The sequence below is a fragment of the Spea bombifrons genome, chromosome 5, assembly GCF_027358695.1.
Source record: "Spea bombifrons isolate aSpeBom1 chromosome 5, aSpeBom1.2.pri, whole genome shotgun sequence".
NCBI lineage: Eukaryota > Metazoa > Chordata > Amphibia > Anura > Pelobatidae > Spea > Spea bombifrons.
Genome location: NC_071091.1, coordinates 82,955,845 through 82,975,770, shown reverse-complemented (window position 1 = coordinate 82,975,770; position 19,926 = coordinate 82,955,845). Strand labels below are relative to the sequence as shown.

Here is a 19,926-nt window from a genome sequence, read left to right as displayed (position 1 = left end):
CATCATGATGACATCATAATGGGTTCATGATGACATCATCATGATGACATCATAATGTGTTCGTGATGACATCATCGTGATGACATCATAATGGGTTCATGATGACATCATCACATTAGGTTCATGATGACATCATCATGATGACATCATAATGGGTTCGTGATGACTTCATCATCATAATGGGTTCATGATGACATCATAATGGGTTCATGATGACATCATAATAGGTTCATGATGACATCATCACAATGGGTTCATGATGACATCATAATGGGTTCAGGATAACATCATCATCACAACATCATAATGGGTTCATGATGACATCATCATAATGGGTTCATGATGACATCATGATGACATCATAATGGGTTCGTGATGTCTTCATCACCATAATGGGTTCATGATGACACGCTGGCAATAAATTGGAGGGAAACAAACTATATAGACCTTATGCTTTCCCACAGATTTTACATGTGCTTTTCAAGTGTTTTCTTGGTTTCATGTGTAATTTGAGCAGTACATGCAGCAAGCCCATCAGTACATTACATGCAGCAAATACACTGTTTCCCTGTTTCACCTAAAACAATGGACTCAGTGTGGGGGAATTAGCTCAAATGGTAGAGCGCTCGCTTAGCATGCGAGAGGTAGCGGGATCGATGCCTGCATTCTCCAGTTACTTTATTGATACTTCATAAATTTTCAATAATGTTGTGCTTAACACTGGCAATAAATTGGAGGGAAACAAACTATATAGACCGTATGCTGGCAATAAATTGGAGGGAAACAAACTATATAGACCTTATGATTTCCCACAGATTTTTCATGTGCTTTTCAAGTGTTTTCTTGGTTTCATGTGTAATTAGAACAGTACATGCAGCAAGCCCATCAGTACATTACATGCAGCAAATACACTGTTTCCCTGTTTCACCTAAAATATGCCAGTCTATGTAGGGGAATTAGCTCAAATGGTAGAGCGCTCGCTTAGCATGCGAGAGGTAGCGGGATCGATGCCCGCATTCTCCAGTTACTTTATTTATACTTTATAAATTTTCAATAATGTTGTGCTTAACGCTGGCAATAAATTGGAGGGAAACAAACTATATAGACCCTATGCTTTCCCACAGATTTTTCAACTTCACGAATAACTGTAGAATACAAAGGGTATTTAGTTCAAATGGTGGTGTGCTCGCTTAGCATGCGAGGGGTAGTTGGTTCAATGACCGTGTTCTCTAAGTGTTTTCTTGGTTTCATGTGTAATTAGAGCAGTACAAGCAGCAAGCTTAATGGTACATTACATGAAGCAAATACACTGTTTCCCTGTTTCATCATGTTTCCCTGACATCATCATGGCAATATCATAATGGGTTCATGATGACATCATCACAATGGGTTCATGATGACATCATCATGATGACATCATAATGGGTTCATGATGACTTCATCATCATAATGGGTTTATGATGACATTATCATGACGACATCATGAAGGGTTCGTGATGACATCATCATAAAGGGTTCATGATGACATCATAATGGGTTCATGATGACATCATCATGATGACATCATAATGGGTTCATGGTGACTTCATTACAATGGGTTCATGATGACATCATCATGACAAAATCATAGTGGGATCATGATTACAGCATCATAATGGGTTCGTGATGACATCATCATGATGACATCATAATGGGTTCGTGATGACATCATCATGATGACATCATAATGGGTCCGTGATGACATCATCATGACATCATAATGTGTTCGTGATGACATCATCGTGATGATATCATAGTGGGTTCATGATGACATCATCACAATAGGTTCATGATGACATCATCATGATGACATCATAATGGGTTCGTGATGACTTCATCATCATAAAGGGTTCATGATGACATCATAATCGGTTCATGATGACATCATCATGATGACATCATAATGGGTTCATGATGACATCATCATGATGACATCATAATGTGTTCGTGATGACATCATCGTGATGACATCATAATGGGTTCATGATGACATCATCACAATAGGTTCATGATGACATCATCATGATGACATCATAATGGGTTCGTGATGACTTCATCATCATAATGGGTTCATGATGACATCATAATGGGTTCATGATGACATCATAATAGGTTCATGATGACATCATCACAATGGGTTCATGATGACATCATAATGGGTTCAGGATAACATCATCATGACAACATCATAATGGGTTCATGATGACATCATCATAATGGGTTCATGATGACATCATGATGACATCATAATGGGTTCGTGATGTCTTCATCACCATAATGGGTTCATGATGACACGCTGGCAATAAATTGGAGGGAAACAAACTATATAGACCTTATGCTTTCCCACAGATTTTACATGTGCTTTTCAAGTGTTTTCTTGGTTTCATGTGTAATTTGGGCAGTACATGCAGTAAGCCCATCAGTACATTGCATGCAGCAAATACACTGTTTCCCTGTTTCACCTAAAACGATGGACTCAGTGTAGGGGAGTTAGCTCAAATGGTAGAGCGCTCGCTTAGCATGCGAGAGGTAGCGGGATCGATGCCCGCATTCTCCAGTTACTTTATTTATACTTTATAAATTTTCAATAATGTTGTGCTTAACGCTGGCAATAAATTGGAGGGAAACAAACTATATAGACCGTATGCTGGCAATAAATTGGAGGGAAACAAACTATATAGACCTTATGATTTCCCACAGATTTTACATGTGCTTTTCAAGTGTTTTCTTGGTTTCATGTGTAATTAGAACAGTACATGCAGCAAGCCCATCAGTACATTACATGCAGCAAATACACTGTTTCCCTGTTTCACCTAAAACATGCCATTCTATGTAGGGGAATTAGCTCAAATGGCAGAGCGCTCGCTCCGCATGCGAGAGGTAGCGGGATCGATGCCCGCATTCTCCAGTTACTTTATTTATACTTTATAAATTTTCAATAATGTTGTGCTGAACGCTGGCTATAAATTGGAGGAAAACAAACTGTATAGACCCTATGCTTTCCCACAGATTTTTCAACTTCACGAATAACTGTAGAATACAAAGGGGATTTAGTTCAAATGGTGGTGTGCTCGCTTAGCATGCGAGGGGTAGTTGGTTCAATGACCGTGTTCTCTAAGTGTTTTCTTGGTTTCATGTGTAATTAGAGCAGTACAAGCAGCAAGCTTAATGGTACATTACATGAAGCAAATACACTGTTTCCCTGTTTCATCATGTTTCCCTGACATCATCATGGCAAGATCATAATGGGTTCATGATGACATCATCACAATGGGTTCATGATGACATCATCATGATGACATCATAATGGGTTCATGATGACTTCATCATCATAATGGGTTTATGATGACATTATCATGACGACATCATGAAGGGTTCGTGATGACATCATCATAAAGGGTTCATGATGACATCATAATGGGTTCATGATGACATCATCATGATGACATCATAATGGGTTCGTGGTGACTTCATTACAATGGGTTCATGATGACATCATCATGACGAAATCATAGTGGGATCATGATTACAGCATCATAATGGGTTCGTGATGACATCATCATGATGACATCATAATGGGTTCGTGATGACATCATCATGATGACATCATAATGGGTTCGTGATGACATCATCATGATGACATCATAATGGGTTCGTGATGACATCATCATGATGACATCATAATGGGTTCGTGATGACATCATCATGATGACATCATAATGGGTCCGTGATGACATCATCATGACATCATAATGTGTTCGTGATGACATCATCGTGATGATATCATAGTGGGTTCATGATGACATCATCACAATAGGTTCATGATGACATCATCATGATGACATCATAATGGGTTCGTGATGACTTCATCATCATAAAGGGTTCATGATGACATCATAATCGGTTCATGATGACATCATCATGATGACATCATAATGGGTTCATGATGACATCATCATGATGACATCATAATGTGTTCGTGATGACATCATCGTGATGACATCATAATGGGTTCATGATGACATCATCACAATAGGTTCATGATGACATCATCATGATGACATCATAATGGGTTCGTGATGACTTCATCATCATAATGGGTTCATGATGACATCATAATGGGTTCATGATGACATCATAATAGGTTCATGATGACATCATCACAATGGGTTCATGATGACATCATAATGGGTTCAGGATAACATCATCATGACAACATCATAATGGGTTCATGATGACATCATCATAATGGGTTCATGATGACATCATGATGACATCATAATGGGTTTGTGATGTCTTCATCACCATAATGGGTTCATGATGACACGCTGGCAATAAATTGGAGGGAAACAAACTATATAGACCTTATGCTTTCCCACAGATTTTACATGTGCTTTTCAAGTGTTTTCTTGGTTTCATGTGTAATTTGGGCAGTACATGCAGTAAGCCCATCAGTACATTGCATGCAGCAAATACACTGTTTCCCTGTTTCACCTAAAACGATGGACTCAGTGTAGGGGAGTTAGCTCAAATGGTAGAGCGCTCGCTTATCATGCGAGAGGTAGCGGGATCGATGCCCGCATTCTCCAGTTACTTTATTTATACTTTATAAATTTTCAATAATGTTGTGCTTAACGCTGGCAATAAATTGGAGGGAAACAAACTATATAGACCGTATGCTGGCAATAAATTGGAGGGAAACAAACTATATAGACCTTATGATTTCCCACAGATTTTTCATGTGCTTTTCAAGTGTTTTCTTGGTTTCATGTGTAATTAGAACAGTACATGCAGCAAGCCCATCAGTACATTACATGCAGCAAATACACTGTTTCCCTGTTTCACCTAAAACATGCCACTCTATGTAGGGGAATTAGCTCAAATGGTAGAGCGCTCGCTTAGCATGCGAGAGGTAGCGGGATCGATGCCCACATTCTCCAGTTGCCTTTTTTATACTTTATAAATTTTCAATAATGTTGTGCTTAACGCTGGCAATAAATTGGAGGGAAACAAACTATATAGACCTTATGATGGCAATAAATTGGAGGGAAACAAACTATATAGACCTTATGATTTCCCACAGACTTTTCATGTGCTTTTCAAGTGTTTTCTTGGTTTCATGTGTAATTAGAACAGTACATGCAGCAAGCCCATCAGTACATTACATGCAGCAAATACACTGTTTCCCTGTTTCACCTAAAACATGCCACTCTATGTAGGGGAATTAGCTCAAATGGTAGAGCGCTCGCTTCGCATGCGAGAGGTAGCGGGATCGATGCCCGCATTCTCCAGTTACTTTATTTATACTTTATAAATTTTCAACAATGTTGTGCTGAACGCTGGCTATAAATTGGAGGGAAACAAACTATTTAGACCCTATGCTTTACCACAGATTTTTCAACTTCACGAATAACTGTAGAATACAAAGGGGATTTAGTTCAAATGGTGGTGTGCTCGCTTAGCATGCGAGGGGTAGTTGGTTCAATGACCGTGTTCTCTAAGTGTTTTCTTGGTTTCATGTGTAATTAGAGCAGTACAAGCAGCAAGCTTAATGGTACATTACATGAAGCAAATACACTGTTTCCCTGTTTCATCATGTTTCCCTGACATCATCATGGCAATATCATAATGGGTTCATGATGACATCATCACAATGGGTTCATGATGACATCATCATGATGACATCATAATGGGTTCATGATGACTTCATCATCATAATGGGTTTATGATGACATTATCATGACGACATCATGAAGGGTTCGTGATGACATCATCATAAAGGGTTCATGATGACATCATAATGGGTTCATGATGACATCATCATGATGACATCATAATGGGTTCGTGGTGACTTCATTACAATGGGTTCATGATGACATCATCATGACGAAATCATAGTGGGATCATGTTTACAGCATCATAATGGGTTCGTGATGACATCATCATGATGACATCATAATGGGTTCGTGATGACATCATCATGATGACATCATAATGGGTTCGTGATGACATCATCATGATGACATCATAATGGGTCCGTGATGACATCATCATGACATCATAATGTGTTCGTGATGACATCATCGTGATGATATCATAGTGGGTTCATGATGACATCATCACAATAGGTTCATGATGACATCATCATGATGACATCATAATGGGTTCGTGATGACTTCATCATCATAAAGGGTTCATGTTGACATCATAATGGGTTCATGATGACATCATCATGATGACATCATAATGGGTTCATGATGACATCATCATGATGACATCATAATGTGTTCGTGATGACATCATCGTGATGACATCATAATGGGTTCATGATGACATCATCACAATAGGTTCATGATGACATCATCATGATGACATCATAATGGGTTCGTGATGACTTCATCATCATAATGGGTTCATGATGACATCATAATGGGTTCATGATGACATCATAATAGGTTCATGATGACATCATCACAATGGGTTCATGATGACATCATAATGGGTTCAGGATAACATCATCATGACAACATCATAATGGGTTCATGATGACATCATCATAATGGGTTCATGATGACATCATGATGACATCATAATGGGTTCGTGATGACACGCTGGCAATAAATTGGAGGGAAACAAACTATATAGATCTTATGCTTTCCCACAGATTTTACATGTGCTTTTCAAGTGTTTTCTTGGTTTCATGTGTAATTTGGGCAGTACATGCAGTAAGCCCATCAGTACATTGCATGCAGCAAATACACTGTTTCCCTGTTTCACCTAAAACGACAGACTCAGTGTAGGGGAATTAGCTCAAATGGTAGAGCGCTCGCTTAGCACGCGAGAGGTAGCGGGATCGATGCCCGCATTCTCCAGTTACTTTATTTATACTTTATAAATTTTCAATAATGTTGTGCTTAACGCTGGCAATAAATTGGAGGGAAACAAACTATATAGACCATATGCTGGCAATAAATTGGAGGGAAACAAACTATATAGACCTTATGATTTCCCACAGATTTTTCATGTGCTTTTCAAGTGTTTTCTTGGTTTCATGTGTAATTAGAACAGTACATGCAGCAAGCCCATCAGTACATTAAATGCAGCAAATACACTGTTTCCCTGTTTCACCTAAAACATGCCACTCTATGTAGGGGAATTAGCTCAAATGGTAGAGCGCTCGCTTAGCATGCGAGAGGTAGCGGGATCGATGCCCACATTCTCCAGTAACTTTATTTATACTTTATAAATTTTCAATAATGTTGTGCTTAACGCTGGCAATAAATTGGAGGGAAACAAACTATATAGACCTTATGATGGCAATAAATTGGAGGGAAACAAACTATATAGACCTTATGATTTCCCACAGACTTTTCATGTGCTTTTCAAGTGTTTTCTTGGTTTCATGTGTAATTAGAACAGTACATGCAGCAAGCCCATCAGTACATTACATGCAGCAAATACACTGTTTCCCTGTTTCACCTAAAACATGCCACTCTATGTAGGGGAATTAGCTCAAATGGTAGAGTGCTCGCTTCGCATGCGAGAGGTAGCGGGATCGATGCCCGCATTCTCCAGTTACTTTATTTATACTTTATAAATTTTCAATAATGTTGTGCTGAACGCTGGCTATAAATTGGAGGGAAACAAACTGTATAGACCCTATGCTTTCCCACAGATTTTTCAACTTCACGAATAACTGTAGAATACAAAGGGGATTTAGTTCAAATGGTGGTGTACTCGCTTAGCATGCGAGGGGTAGTTGGTTCAATGACCGTGTTCTCTAAGTGTTTTCTTGGTTTCATGTGTAATTAGAGCAGTACAAGCAGCAAGCTTAATGGTACATTACATGAAGCAAATACACTGTTTCCCTGTTTCATCATGTTTCCCTGACATCATCATGGCAAGATCATAATGGGTTCATGATGACATCATCACAATGGGTTCATGATGACATCATCATGATGACATCATAATGGGTTCATGATGACTTCATCATCATAATGGGTTTATGATGACATTATCATGACGACATCATGAAGGGTTCGTGATGACATCATCATAAAGGGTTCATGATGACATCATAATGGGTTCATGATGACATCATCATGATGACATCATAATAGGTTCGTGGTGACTTCATTACAATGGGTTCATGATGACATCATCATGACGAAATCATAGTGGGATCATGATTACAGCATCATAATGGGTTCGTGATGACATCATCATGATGACATCATAATGGGTTCGTGATGACATCATCATGATGACATCATAATGGGTTCGTGATGACATCATCATGATGACATCATAATGGGTCCGTGATGACATCATCATGACATCATAATGTGTTCGTGATGACATCATCGTGATGATATCATAGTGGGTTCATGATGACATCATCACAATAGGTTCATGATGACATCATCATGATGACATCATAATGGGTTCGTGATGACTTCATCATCATAAAGGGTTCATGATGACATCATAATCGGTTCATGATGACATCATCATGATGACATCATAATGGGTTCATGATGACATCATCATGATGACATCATAATGTGTTCGTGATGACATCATCGTGATGACATCATAATGGGTTCATGATGACATCATCACATTAGGTTCATGATGACATCATCATGATGACATCATAATGGGTTCGTGATGACTTCATCATCATAATGGGTTCATGATGACATCATAATGGGTTCATGATGACATCATAATAGGTTCATGATGACATCATCACAATGGGTTCATGATGACATCATAATGGGTTCAGGATAACATCATCATCACAACATCATAATGGGTTCATGATGACATCATCATAATGGGTTCATGATGACATCATGATGACATCATAATGGGTTCGTGATGTCTTCATCACCATAATGGGTTCATGATGACACGCTGGCAATAAATTGGAGGGAAACAAACTATATAGACCTTATGCTTTCCCACAGATTTTACATGTGCTTTTCAAGTGTTTTCTTGGTTTCATGTGTAATTTGAGCAGTACATGCAGTAAGCCCATCAGTACATTGCATGCAGCAAATACACTGTTTAACAGTTTCACCTAAAACAATGGACTCAGTGTAGGGGAATTAGCTCAAATGGTAGAGCGCTCGCTTAGCATGCGAGAGGTAGCGGGATCGATGCCCGCATTCTCCAGTTACTTTATTTATACTTTATAAATTTTCAATAATGTTGTGCTTAACGCTGGCAATAAATTGGAGGGAAACAAACTATATAGACCGTATGCTGGCAATAAATTGGAGGGAAACAAACTATATAGACCTTATGATTTCCCACAGATTTTTCATGTGCTTTTCAAGTGTTTTCTTGGTTTCATGTGTAATTAGAACAGTACATGCAGCAAGCCCATCAGTACATTACATGCAGCAAATACACTGTTTCCCTGTTTCACCTAAAACATGCTATTCTGTGTAAGGGAATTAGCTCAAATGGTAGAGCGCTCGCTTAGCATGTGAGAGGTAGCGGAATCGATGCCCGCATTCTCCAGTTACTTTATTTATACTTTATAAATTTTCAATAATGTTGTGCTTAACGCTGGCAATAAATTGGAGGGAAACAAACTATATAGACCTTATGATGGCAATAAATTGGAGGGAAACAAACTATATAGACCTTATGATTTCCCACAGACTTTTCATGTGCTTTTCAAGTGTTTTCTTGGTTTCATGTGTAATTAGAACAGTACATGCAGCAAGCCCATCAGTACATTACATGCAGCAAATACACTGTTTCCCTGTTTCACCTAAAACATGCCACTCTATGTAGGGGAATTAGCTCAAATGGTAGAGCGCTCGCTTTGCATGCGAGAGGTAGCGGGATCGATGCCCGCATTCTCCAGTTACTTTATTTATACTTTATAAATTTTCAATAATGTTATGCTTAACGCTGGCAATAAATTGGAGGGAAACAAACTATATAGACCCTATGCTTTCCCACAGATTTTTCAACTTCACGAATAACTGTAGAATACAAAGGGGATTTAGTTCAAATGGTGGTGTGCTCGCTTAGCATGCGAGGGGTAGTTGGTTCAATGACCGTGTTCTCTAAGTGTTTTCTTGGTTTCATGTGTAATTAGAGCAGTACAAGCAGCAAGCTTAATGGTACATTACATGAAGCAAATACACTGTTTCCCTGTTTCATCATGTTTCCCTGACATCATCATGGCAATATCATAATGGGTTCATGATGACATCATCACAATGGGTTCATGATGACATCATCATGATGACATCATAATGGGTTCATGATGACTTCATCATCATAATGGGTTTATGATGACATTATCATGACGACATCATGAAGGGTTCGTGATGACATCATCATAAAGGGTTCATGATGACATCATAATGGGTTCATGATGACATCATCATGATGACATCATAATGGGTTCGTGGTGACTTCATTACAATGGGTTCATGATGACATCATCATGACGAAATCATAGTGGGATCATGATTACAGCATCATAATGGGTTCGTGATGACATCATCATGATGACATCATAATGGGTTCGTGATGACATCATCATGATGACATCATAATGGGTCCGTGATGACATCATCATGACATCATAATGTGTTCGTGATGACATCATCGTGATGATATCATAGTGGGTTCATGATGACATCATCACAATAGGTTCATGATGACATCATCATGATGACATCATAATGGGTTCGTGATGACTTCATCATCATAAAGGGTTCATGTTGACATCATAATGGGTTCATGATGACATCATCATGATGACATCATAATGGGTTCATGATGACATCATCATGATGACATCATAATGTGTTCGTGATGACATCATCGTGATGACATCATAATGGGTTCATGATGACATCATCACAATAGGTTCATGATGACATCATCATGATGACATCATAATGGGTTCGTGATGACTTCATCATCATAATGGGTTCATGATGACATCATAATGGGTTCATGATGACATCATAATAGGTTCATGATGACATCATCACAATGGGTTCATGATGACATCATAATGGGTTCAGGATAACATCATCATGACAACATCATAATGGGTTCATGATGACATCATCATAATGGGTTCATGATGACATCATGATGACATCATAATGGGTTCGTGATGTCTTCATCACCATAATGGGTTCATGATGACACGCTGGCAATAAATTGGAGGGAAACAAACTATATAGACCTTATGCTTTCCCACAGATTTTACATGTGCTTTTCAAGTGTTTTCTTGGTTTCATGTGTAATTTGAGCAGTACATGCAGTAAGCCCATCAGTACATTGCATGCAGCAAATACACTGTTTCCCTGTTTCACCTAAAACAATGGACTCAGTGTAGGGGAATTAGCTCAAATGGTAGAGCGCTCGCTTAGCATGCGAGAGGTAGTGGGATCGATGCCCGCATTCTCCAGTTACTTTATTTATACTTTATAAATTTTCAATAATGTTGTGCTTAACGCTGGCAATAAATTGGAGGGAAACAAACTATTTAGACCGTATGCTGGCAATAAATTGGAGGGAAACAAACTATATAGACCTTATGATTTCCCACAGATTTTTCATGTGCTTTTCAAGTGTTTTCTTGGTTTCATGTGTAATTAGAACAGTACATGCAGCAAGCCCATCAGTACATTACATGCAGCAAATACACTGTTTCCCTGTTTCACCTAAAACATGCCATTCTGTGTAAGGGAATTAGCTCAAATGGTAGAGCGCTCACTTAGCATGTGAGAGGTAGCGGGATCGATGCCCGCATTCTCCAGTTACTTTATTTATACTTTATAAATTTTCAATAATGTTGTGCTTAACGCTGGCAATAAATTGGAGGGAAACAAACTATATAGACCTTATGATGGCAATAAATTGGAGGGAAACAAACTATATAGACCTTATGATTTCCCACAGACTTTTCATGTGCTTTTCAAGTGTTTTCTTGGTTTCATGTGTAATTAGAACAGTACATGCAGCAAGCCCATCAGTACATTACATACAGCAAATACACTGTTTCCCTGTTTCACCTAAAACATGCTACTCTATGTAGGGGAATTAGCTCAAATGGTAAAGCGCTCGCTTTGCATGCGAGAGGTAGCGGGATCGATGCCCGCATTCTCCAGTTAGTTTATTTATACTTTATAAATTTTCAATAATGTTGTGCTTAACGCTGGCAATAAATTGGAGGGAAACAAACTATATAGACCCTATGCTTTCCCACAGATTTTTCAACTTCACGAATAACTGTAGAATACAAAGGGGATTTAGTTCAAATGGTGGTGTGCTCGCTTAGCATGCGAGGGGTAGTTGGTTCAATGACCGTGTTCTCTAAGTGTTTTCTTGGTTTCATGTGTAATTAGAGCAGTACAAGCAGCAAGCTTAATGGTACATTACATGAAGCAAATACACTGTTTCCCTGTTTCATCATGTTTCCCTGACATCATCATGGCAATATCATAATGGGTTCATGATGACATCATCACAATGGGTTCATGATGACATCATCATGATGACATCATAATGGGTTCATGATGACTTCATCATCATAATGGGTTTATGATGACATTATCATGACGACATCATGAAGGGTTCGTGATGACATCATCATAAAGGGTTCATGATGACATCATAATGGGTTCATGATGACATCATCATGATGACATCATAATGGGTTCGTGGTGACTTCATTACAATGGGTTCATGATGACATCATCATGACGAAATCATAGTGGGATCATGATTACAGCATCATAATGGGTTCGTGATGACATCATCATGATGACATCATAATGGGTTCGTGATGACATCATCATGATGACATCATAATGGGTTCGTGATGACATCATCATGATGACATCATAATGGGTCCGTGATGACATCATCATGACATCATAATGTGTTCGTGATGACATCATCGTGATGATATCATAGTGGGTTCATGATGACATCATCACAATAGGTTCATGATGACATCATCATGATGACATCATAATGGGTTCGTGATGACTTCATCATCATAAAGGGTTCATGTTGACATCATAATGGGTTCATGATGACATCATCATGATGACATCATAATGGGTTCATGATGACATCATCATGATGACATCATAATGTGTTCGTGATGACATCATCGTGATGACATCATAATGGGTTCATGATGACATCATCACAATAGGTTCATGATGACATCATCATGATGACATCATAATGGGTTCGTGATGACTTCATCATCATAATGGGTTCATGATGACATCATAATGGGTTCATGATGACATCATAATAGGTTCATGATGACATCATCACAATGGGTTCATGATGACATCATAATGGGTTCAGGATAACATCATCATGACAACATCATAATGGGTTCATGATGACATCATCATAATGGGTTCATGATGACATCATGATGACATCATAATGGGTTCGTGATGTCTTCATCACCATAATGGGTTCATGATGACACGCTGGCAATAAATTGGAGGGAAACAAACTATATAGACCTTATGCTTTCCCACAGATTTTACATGTGCTTTTCAAGTGTTTTCTTGGTTTCATGTGTAATTTGGGCAGTACATGCAGTAAGCCCATCAGTACATTGCATGCAGCAAATACACTGTTTCCCTGTTTCACCTAAAACGATGGACTCAGTGTAGGGGAATTAGCTCAAATGGTAGAGCGCTCGCTTAGCATGCGAGAGGTAGCGGGATCGATGCCCGCATTCTCCAGTTACTTTATTTATACTTTATAAATTTTCAATAATGTTGTGCTTAACGCTGGCAATAAATTGGAGGGAAACAAACTATATAGACCGTATGCTGGCAATAAATTGGAGGGAAACAAACTATATAGACCTTATGATTTCCCACAGATTTTTCATGTGCTTTTCAAGTGTTTTCTTGGTTTCATGTGTAATTAGAACAGTACATGCAGCAAGCCCATCAGTACATTACATGCAGCAAATACACTGTTTCCCTGTTTCACCTAAAACATGCCACTCTATGTAGGGGAATTAGCTCAAATGGTAGACCGCTCGCTTAGCATGCGAGAGGTAGCGGGATCGATGCCCACATTCTCCAGTTACTTTATTTATACTTTATAAATTTTCAATAATGTTGTGCTTAACGCTGGCAATAAATTGGAGGGAAACAAACTATATAGACCTTATGATGGCAATAAATTGGAGGGAAACAAACTATATAGACCTTATGATTTCCCACAGACTTTTCATGTGCTTTTCAAGTGTTTTCTTGGTTTCATGTGTAATTAGAACAGTACATGCAGCAAGCCCATCAGTACATTACATGCAGCAAATACACTGTTTCCCTGTTTCACCTAAAACATGCCACTCTATGTAGGGGAGTTAGCTCAAATGGTAGAGCGCTCGCTTTGCATGCGAGAGGTAGCGGGATCGATGCCCGCATTCTCCAGTTACTTTATTTATACTTTATAAATTTTCAATAATGTTGTGCTGAACGCTGGCTATAAATTGGAGGGAAACAAACTGTATAGACCCTATGCTTTCCCACAGATTTTTCAACTTCACGAATAACTGTAGAATACAAAGGGGATTTAGTTCAAATGGTGGTGTGCTCGCTTAGCATGCGAGGGGTAGTTGGTTCAATGACCGTGTTCTCTAAGTGTTTTCTTGGTTTCATGTGTAATTAGAGCAGTACAAGCAGCAAGCTTAATGGTACATTACATGAAGCAAATACACTGTTTCCCTGTTTCATCATGTTTCCCTGACATCATCATGACAAGATCATAATGGGTTCATGATGACATCATCACAATGGGTTCATGATGACATCATCATGATGACATCATAATGGGTTCATGATGACTTCATCATCATAATGGGTTTATGATGACATTATCATGACGACATCATGAAGGGTTCGTGATGACATCATCATAAAGGGTTCATGATGACATCATAATGGGTTCATGATGACATCATCATGATGACATCATGATGGGTTCGTGGTGACTTCATTACAATGGGTTCATGATGACATAATCATGATGAAATCATAGTGGGATCATGATTACAGCATCATAATGGGTTCGTGATGACATCATCATGATGACATCATAATGGGTTCGTGATGACATCATCATGATGACATCATAATGGGTTCGTGATGACATCATCATGATGACATCATAATGGGTCCGTGATGACATCATCATGACATCATAATGTGTTCGTGATGACATCATCGTGATGATATCATAGTGGGTTCATGATGACATCATCACAATAGGTTCATGATGACATCATCATGATGACATCATAATGGGTTCGTGATGACTTCATCATCATAAAGGGTTCATGATGACATCATAATCGGTTCATGATGACATCATCATGATGACATCATAATGGGTTCATGATGACATCATCATGATGACATCATAATGTGTTCGTGATGACATCATCGTGATGACATCATAATGGGTTCATGATGACGCTGGCAATAAATTGGAGGGAAACAAACTATATAGACCTTATGATGGCAATAAATTGGAGGGAAACAAACTATATAGACCTTATGATTTCCCACAGACTTTTCATGTGCTTTTCAAGTGTTTTCTTGGTTTCATGTGTAATTAGAACAGTACATGCAGCAAGCCCATCAGTACATTACATACAGCAAATACACTGTTTCCCTGTTTCACCTAAAACATGCTACTCTATGTAGGGGAATTAGCTCAAATGGTAAAGCGCTCGCTTTGCATGCGAGAGGTAGCGGGATCGATGCCCGCATTCTCCAGTTAGTTTATTTATACTTTATAAATTTTCAATAATGTTGTGCTTAACGCTGGCAATAAATTGGAGGGAAACAAACTATATAGACCCTATGCTTTCCCACAGATTTTTCAACTTCACGAATAACTGTAGAATACAAAGGGGATTTAGTTCAAATGGTGGTGTGCTCGCTTAGCATGCGAGGGGTAGTTGGTTCAATGACCGTGTTCTCTAAGTGTTTTCTTGGTTTCATGTGTAATTAGAGCAGTACAAGCAGCAAGCTTAATGGTACATTACATGAAGCAAATACACTGTTTCCCTGTTTCATCATGTTTCCCTGACATCATCATGGCAATATCATAATGGGTTCATGATGACATCATCACAATGGGTTCATGATGACATCATCATGATGACATCATAATGGGTTCATGATGACTTCATCATCATAATGGGTTTATGATGACATTATCATGACGACATCATGAAGGGTTCGTGATGACATCATCATAAAGGGTTCATGATGACATCATAATGGGTTCATGATGACATCATCATGATGACATCATAATGGGTTCGTGGTGACTTCATTACAATGGGTTCATGATGACATCATCATGACGAAATCATAGTGGGATCATGATTACAGCATCATAATGGGTTCGTGATGACATCATCATGATGACATCATAATGGGTTCGTGATGACATCATCATGATGACATCATAATGGGTTCGTGATGACATCATCATGATGACATCATAATGGGTCCGTGATGACATCATCATGACATCATAATGTGTTCGTGATGACATCATCGTGATGATATCATAGTGGGTTCATGATGACATCATCACAATAGGTTCATGATGACATCATCATGTTGACATCATAATGGGTTCGTGATGACTTCATCATCATAAAGGGTTCATGTTGACATCATAATGGGTTCATGATGACATCATCATGATGACATCATAATGGGTTCATGATGACATCATCATGATGACATCATAATGTGTTCGTGATGACATCATCGTGATGACATCATAATGGGTTCATGATGACATCATCACAATAGGTTCATGATGACATCATCATGATGACATCATAATGGGTTCGTGATGACTTCATCATCATAATGGGTTCATGATGACATCATAATGGGTTCATGATGACATCATAACAGGTTCATGATGACATCATCACAATGGGTTCATGATGACATCATAATGGGTTCAGGATAACATCATCATGACAACATCATAATGGGTTCATGATGACATCATCATAATGGGTTCATGATGACATCATGATGACATCATAATGGGTTCGTGATGTCTTCATCACCATAATGGGTTCATGATGACACGCTGGCAATAAATTGGAGGGAAACAAACTATATAGACCTTATGCTTTCCCACAGATTTTACATGTGCTTTTCAAGTGTTTTCTTGGTTTCATGTGTAATTTGGGCAGTACATGCAGTAAGCCCATCAGTACATTGCATGCAGCAAATACACTGTTTCCCTGTTTCACCTAAAACGATGGACTCAGTGTAGGGGAATTAGCTCAAATGGTAGAGCGCTCGCTTAGCATGCGAGAGGTAGCGGGATCGATGCCCGCATTCTCCAGTTACTTTATTTATACTTTATAAATTTTCAATAATGTTGTGCTTAACGCTGGCAATAAATTGGAGGGAAACAAACTATATAGACCGTATGCTGGCAATAAATTGGAGGGAAACAAACTATATAGACCTTATGATTTCCCACAGATTTTTCATGTGCTTTTCAAGTGTTTTCTTGGTTTCATGTGTAATTAGAACAGTACATGCAGCAAGCCCATCAGTACATTACATGCAGCAAATACACTGTTTCCCTGTTTCACCTAAAACACACCACTCTATGTAGGGGAATTAGCTCAAATGGTAGACCGCTCGCTTAGCATGCGAGAGGTAGCGGGATCGATGCCCACATTCTCCAGTTACTTTATTTATACTTTATAAATTTTCAATAATGTTGTGCTTAACGCTGGCAATAAATTGGAGGGAAACAAACTATATAGACCTTATGATGGCAATAAATTGGAGGGAAACAAACTATATAGACCTTATGATTTCCCACAGACTTTTCATGTGCTTTTCAAGTGTTTTCTTGGTTTCATGTGTAATTAGAACAGTACATGCAGCAAGCCCATCAGTACATTACATGCAGCAAATACACTGTTTCCCTGTTTCACCTAAAACATGCCACTCTATGTAGGGGAATTAGCTCAAATGGTAGAGCGCTCGCTTCGCATGCGAGAGGTAGCGGGATCGATGCCCGCATTCTCCAGTTACTTTATTTATACTTTATAAATTTTCAATAATGTTGTGCTGAACGCTGGCTATAAATTGGAGGGAAACAAACTGTATAGACCCTATGCTTTCCCACAGATTTTTCAACTTCACGAATAACTGTAGAATACAAAGGGGATTTAGTTCAAATGGTGGTGTGCTCGCTTAGCATGCGAGGGGTAGTTGGTTCAATGACCGTGTTCTCTAAGTGTTTTCTTGGTTTCATGTGTAATTAGAGCAGTACAAGCAGCAAGCTTAATGGTACATTACATGAAGAAAATACACTGTTTCCCTGTTTCATCATGTTTCCCTGACATCATCATGACAAGATCATAATGGGTTCATGATGACATCATCACAATGGGTTCATGATGACATCATCATGATGACATCATAATGGGTTCATGATGACTTCATCATCATAATGGGTTTATGATGACATTATCATGACGACATCATGAAGGGTTCGTGATGACATCATCATAAAGGGTTCATGATGACATCATAATGGGTTCATGATGACATCATCATGATGACATCATAATGGGTTCGTGGTGACTTCATTACAATGGGTTCATGATGACATCATCATGACGAAATCATAGTGGGATCATGATTACAGCATCATAATGGGTTCGTGATGACATCATCATGATGACATCATAATGGGTTCGTGATGACATCATCATGATGACATCATAATGGGTTCGTGATGACATCATCATGATGACATCATAATGGGTCCGTGATGACATCATCATGACATCAGAATGTGTTCGTGATGACATCATCGTGATGATATCATAGTGGGTTCATGATGACATCATCACAATAGGTTCATGATGACATCATCATGATGACATCATAATGGGTTCGTGATGACTTCATCATCATAAAGGGTTCATGATGACATCATAATCGGTTCATGATGACATCATCATGATGACATCATAATGGGTTCATGATGACATCATCATGATGACATCATAATGTGTTCGTGATGACATCATCGTGATGACATCATAATGGGTTCATGATGACATCATCACATTAGGTTCATGATGACATCATCATGATGACATCATAATGGGTTCGTGATGACTTCATCATCATAATGGGTTCATGATGACATCATAATGGGTTCATGATGACATCATAATAGGTTCATGATGACATCATCACAATGGGTTCATGATGACATCATAATGGGTTCAGGATAACATCATCATCACAACATCATAATGGGTTCATGATGACATCATCATAATGGGTTCATGATGACATCATGATGACATCATAATGGGTTCGTGATGTCTTCATCACCATAATGGGTTCATGATGACACGCTGGCAATAAATTGGAGGGAAACAAACTATATAGACCTTATGCTTTCCCACAGATTTTACATGTGGTTTTCAAGTGTTTTCTTGGTTTCATGTGTAATTTGAGCAGTACATGCAGTAAGCCCATCAGTACATTGCATGCAGCAAATACACTGTTTCCCTGTTTCACCTAAAACAATAGACTCAGTGTAGGGGAATTAGCTCAAATGGTAGAGCGCTCGCTTAGCGTGCGAGAGGTAGCGGGATCGATGCCCGCATTCTCCAGTTACTTTATTTATACTTTATAAATTTTCAATAATGTTGTGCTTAACGCTGGCAATAAATTGGAGGGAAACAAACTATATAGACCGTATGCTGGCAATAAATTGGAGGGAAACAAACTATATAGACCTTATGATTTCCCACAGATTTTT

At 38.6% G+C, this 19,926-nt stretch overlaps 14 non-coding genes across 14 annotated transcripts; all 14 read left to right on the top strand.

Moving 5' to 3' along the window:
* Positions 1 to 950: 950 nt before the first annotated feature.
* On the top strand, positions 951 to 1,023 carry TRNAA-AGC (transfer RNA alanine (anticodon AGC)). The gene has a single exon. It is a non-coding gene; the product is annotated as a tRNA-Ala (tRNA).
* Positions 1,024 to 2,523: 1,500 nt separating this feature from the next.
* Positions 2,524 to 2,596, top strand: TRNAA-AGC (transfer RNA alanine (anticodon AGC)). The gene has a single exon. It is a non-coding gene; the product is annotated as a tRNA-Ala (tRNA).
* A 1,959-nt stretch (positions 2,597 to 4,555) lies between these two features.
* TRNAD-AUC (transfer RNA aspartic acid (anticodon AUC)) lies at positions 4,556 to 4,628 on the top strand. Its single transcript has one exon. It is a non-coding gene; the product is annotated as a tRNA-Asp (tRNA).
* Positions 4,629 to 5,257: 629 nt separating this feature from the next.
* TRNAA-CGC (transfer RNA alanine (anticodon CGC)) lies at positions 5,258 to 5,330 on the top strand. The gene has a single exon. It is a non-coding gene; the product is annotated as a tRNA-Ala (tRNA).
* Positions 5,331 to 6,838: 1,508 nt separating this feature from the next.
* TRNAA-AGC (transfer RNA alanine (anticodon AGC)) lies at positions 6,839 to 6,911 on the top strand. Its single transcript has one exon. It is a non-coding gene; the product is annotated as a tRNA-Ala (tRNA).
* A 629-nt stretch (positions 6,912 to 7,540) lies between these two features.
* TRNAA-CGC (transfer RNA alanine (anticodon CGC)) lies at positions 7,541 to 7,613 on the top strand. The gene has a single exon. It is a non-coding gene; the product is annotated as a tRNA-Ala (tRNA).
* Positions 7,614 to 9,149: 1,536 nt separating this feature from the next.
* Positions 9,150 to 9,222, top strand: TRNAA-AGC (transfer RNA alanine (anticodon AGC)). Its single transcript has one exon. It is a non-coding gene; the product is annotated as a tRNA-Ala (tRNA).
* A 629-nt stretch (positions 9,223 to 9,851) lies between these two features.
* On the top strand, positions 9,852 to 9,924 carry TRNAA-UGC (transfer RNA alanine (anticodon UGC)). Its single transcript has one exon. It is a non-coding gene; the product is annotated as a tRNA-Ala (tRNA).
* A 1,500-nt stretch (positions 9,925 to 11,424) lies between these two features.
* Positions 11,425 to 11,497, top strand: TRNAA-AGC (transfer RNA alanine (anticodon AGC)). The gene has a single exon. It is a non-coding gene; the product is annotated as a tRNA-Ala (tRNA).
* A 2,238-nt stretch (positions 11,498 to 13,735) lies between these two features.
* TRNAA-AGC (transfer RNA alanine (anticodon AGC)) lies at positions 13,736 to 13,808 on the top strand. The gene has a single exon. It is a non-coding gene; the product is annotated as a tRNA-Ala (tRNA).
* Positions 13,809 to 14,437: 629 nt separating this feature from the next.
* On the top strand, positions 14,438 to 14,510 carry TRNAA-UGC (transfer RNA alanine (anticodon UGC)). The gene has a single exon. It is a non-coding gene; the product is annotated as a tRNA-Ala (tRNA).
* A 2,883-nt stretch (positions 14,511 to 17,393) lies between these two features.
* Positions 17,394 to 17,466, top strand: TRNAA-AGC (transfer RNA alanine (anticodon AGC)). The gene has a single exon. It is a non-coding gene; the product is annotated as a tRNA-Ala (tRNA).
* A 629-nt stretch (positions 17,467 to 18,095) lies between these two features.
* Positions 18,096 to 18,168, top strand: TRNAA-CGC (transfer RNA alanine (anticodon CGC)). The gene has a single exon. It is a non-coding gene; the product is annotated as a tRNA-Ala (tRNA).
* A 1,536-nt stretch (positions 18,169 to 19,704) lies between these two features.
* TRNAA-AGC (transfer RNA alanine (anticodon AGC)) lies at positions 19,705 to 19,777 on the top strand. Its single transcript has one exon. It is a non-coding gene; the product is annotated as a tRNA-Ala (tRNA).
* The last annotated feature ends 149 nt before the right edge of the window (positions 19,778 to 19,926 follow it).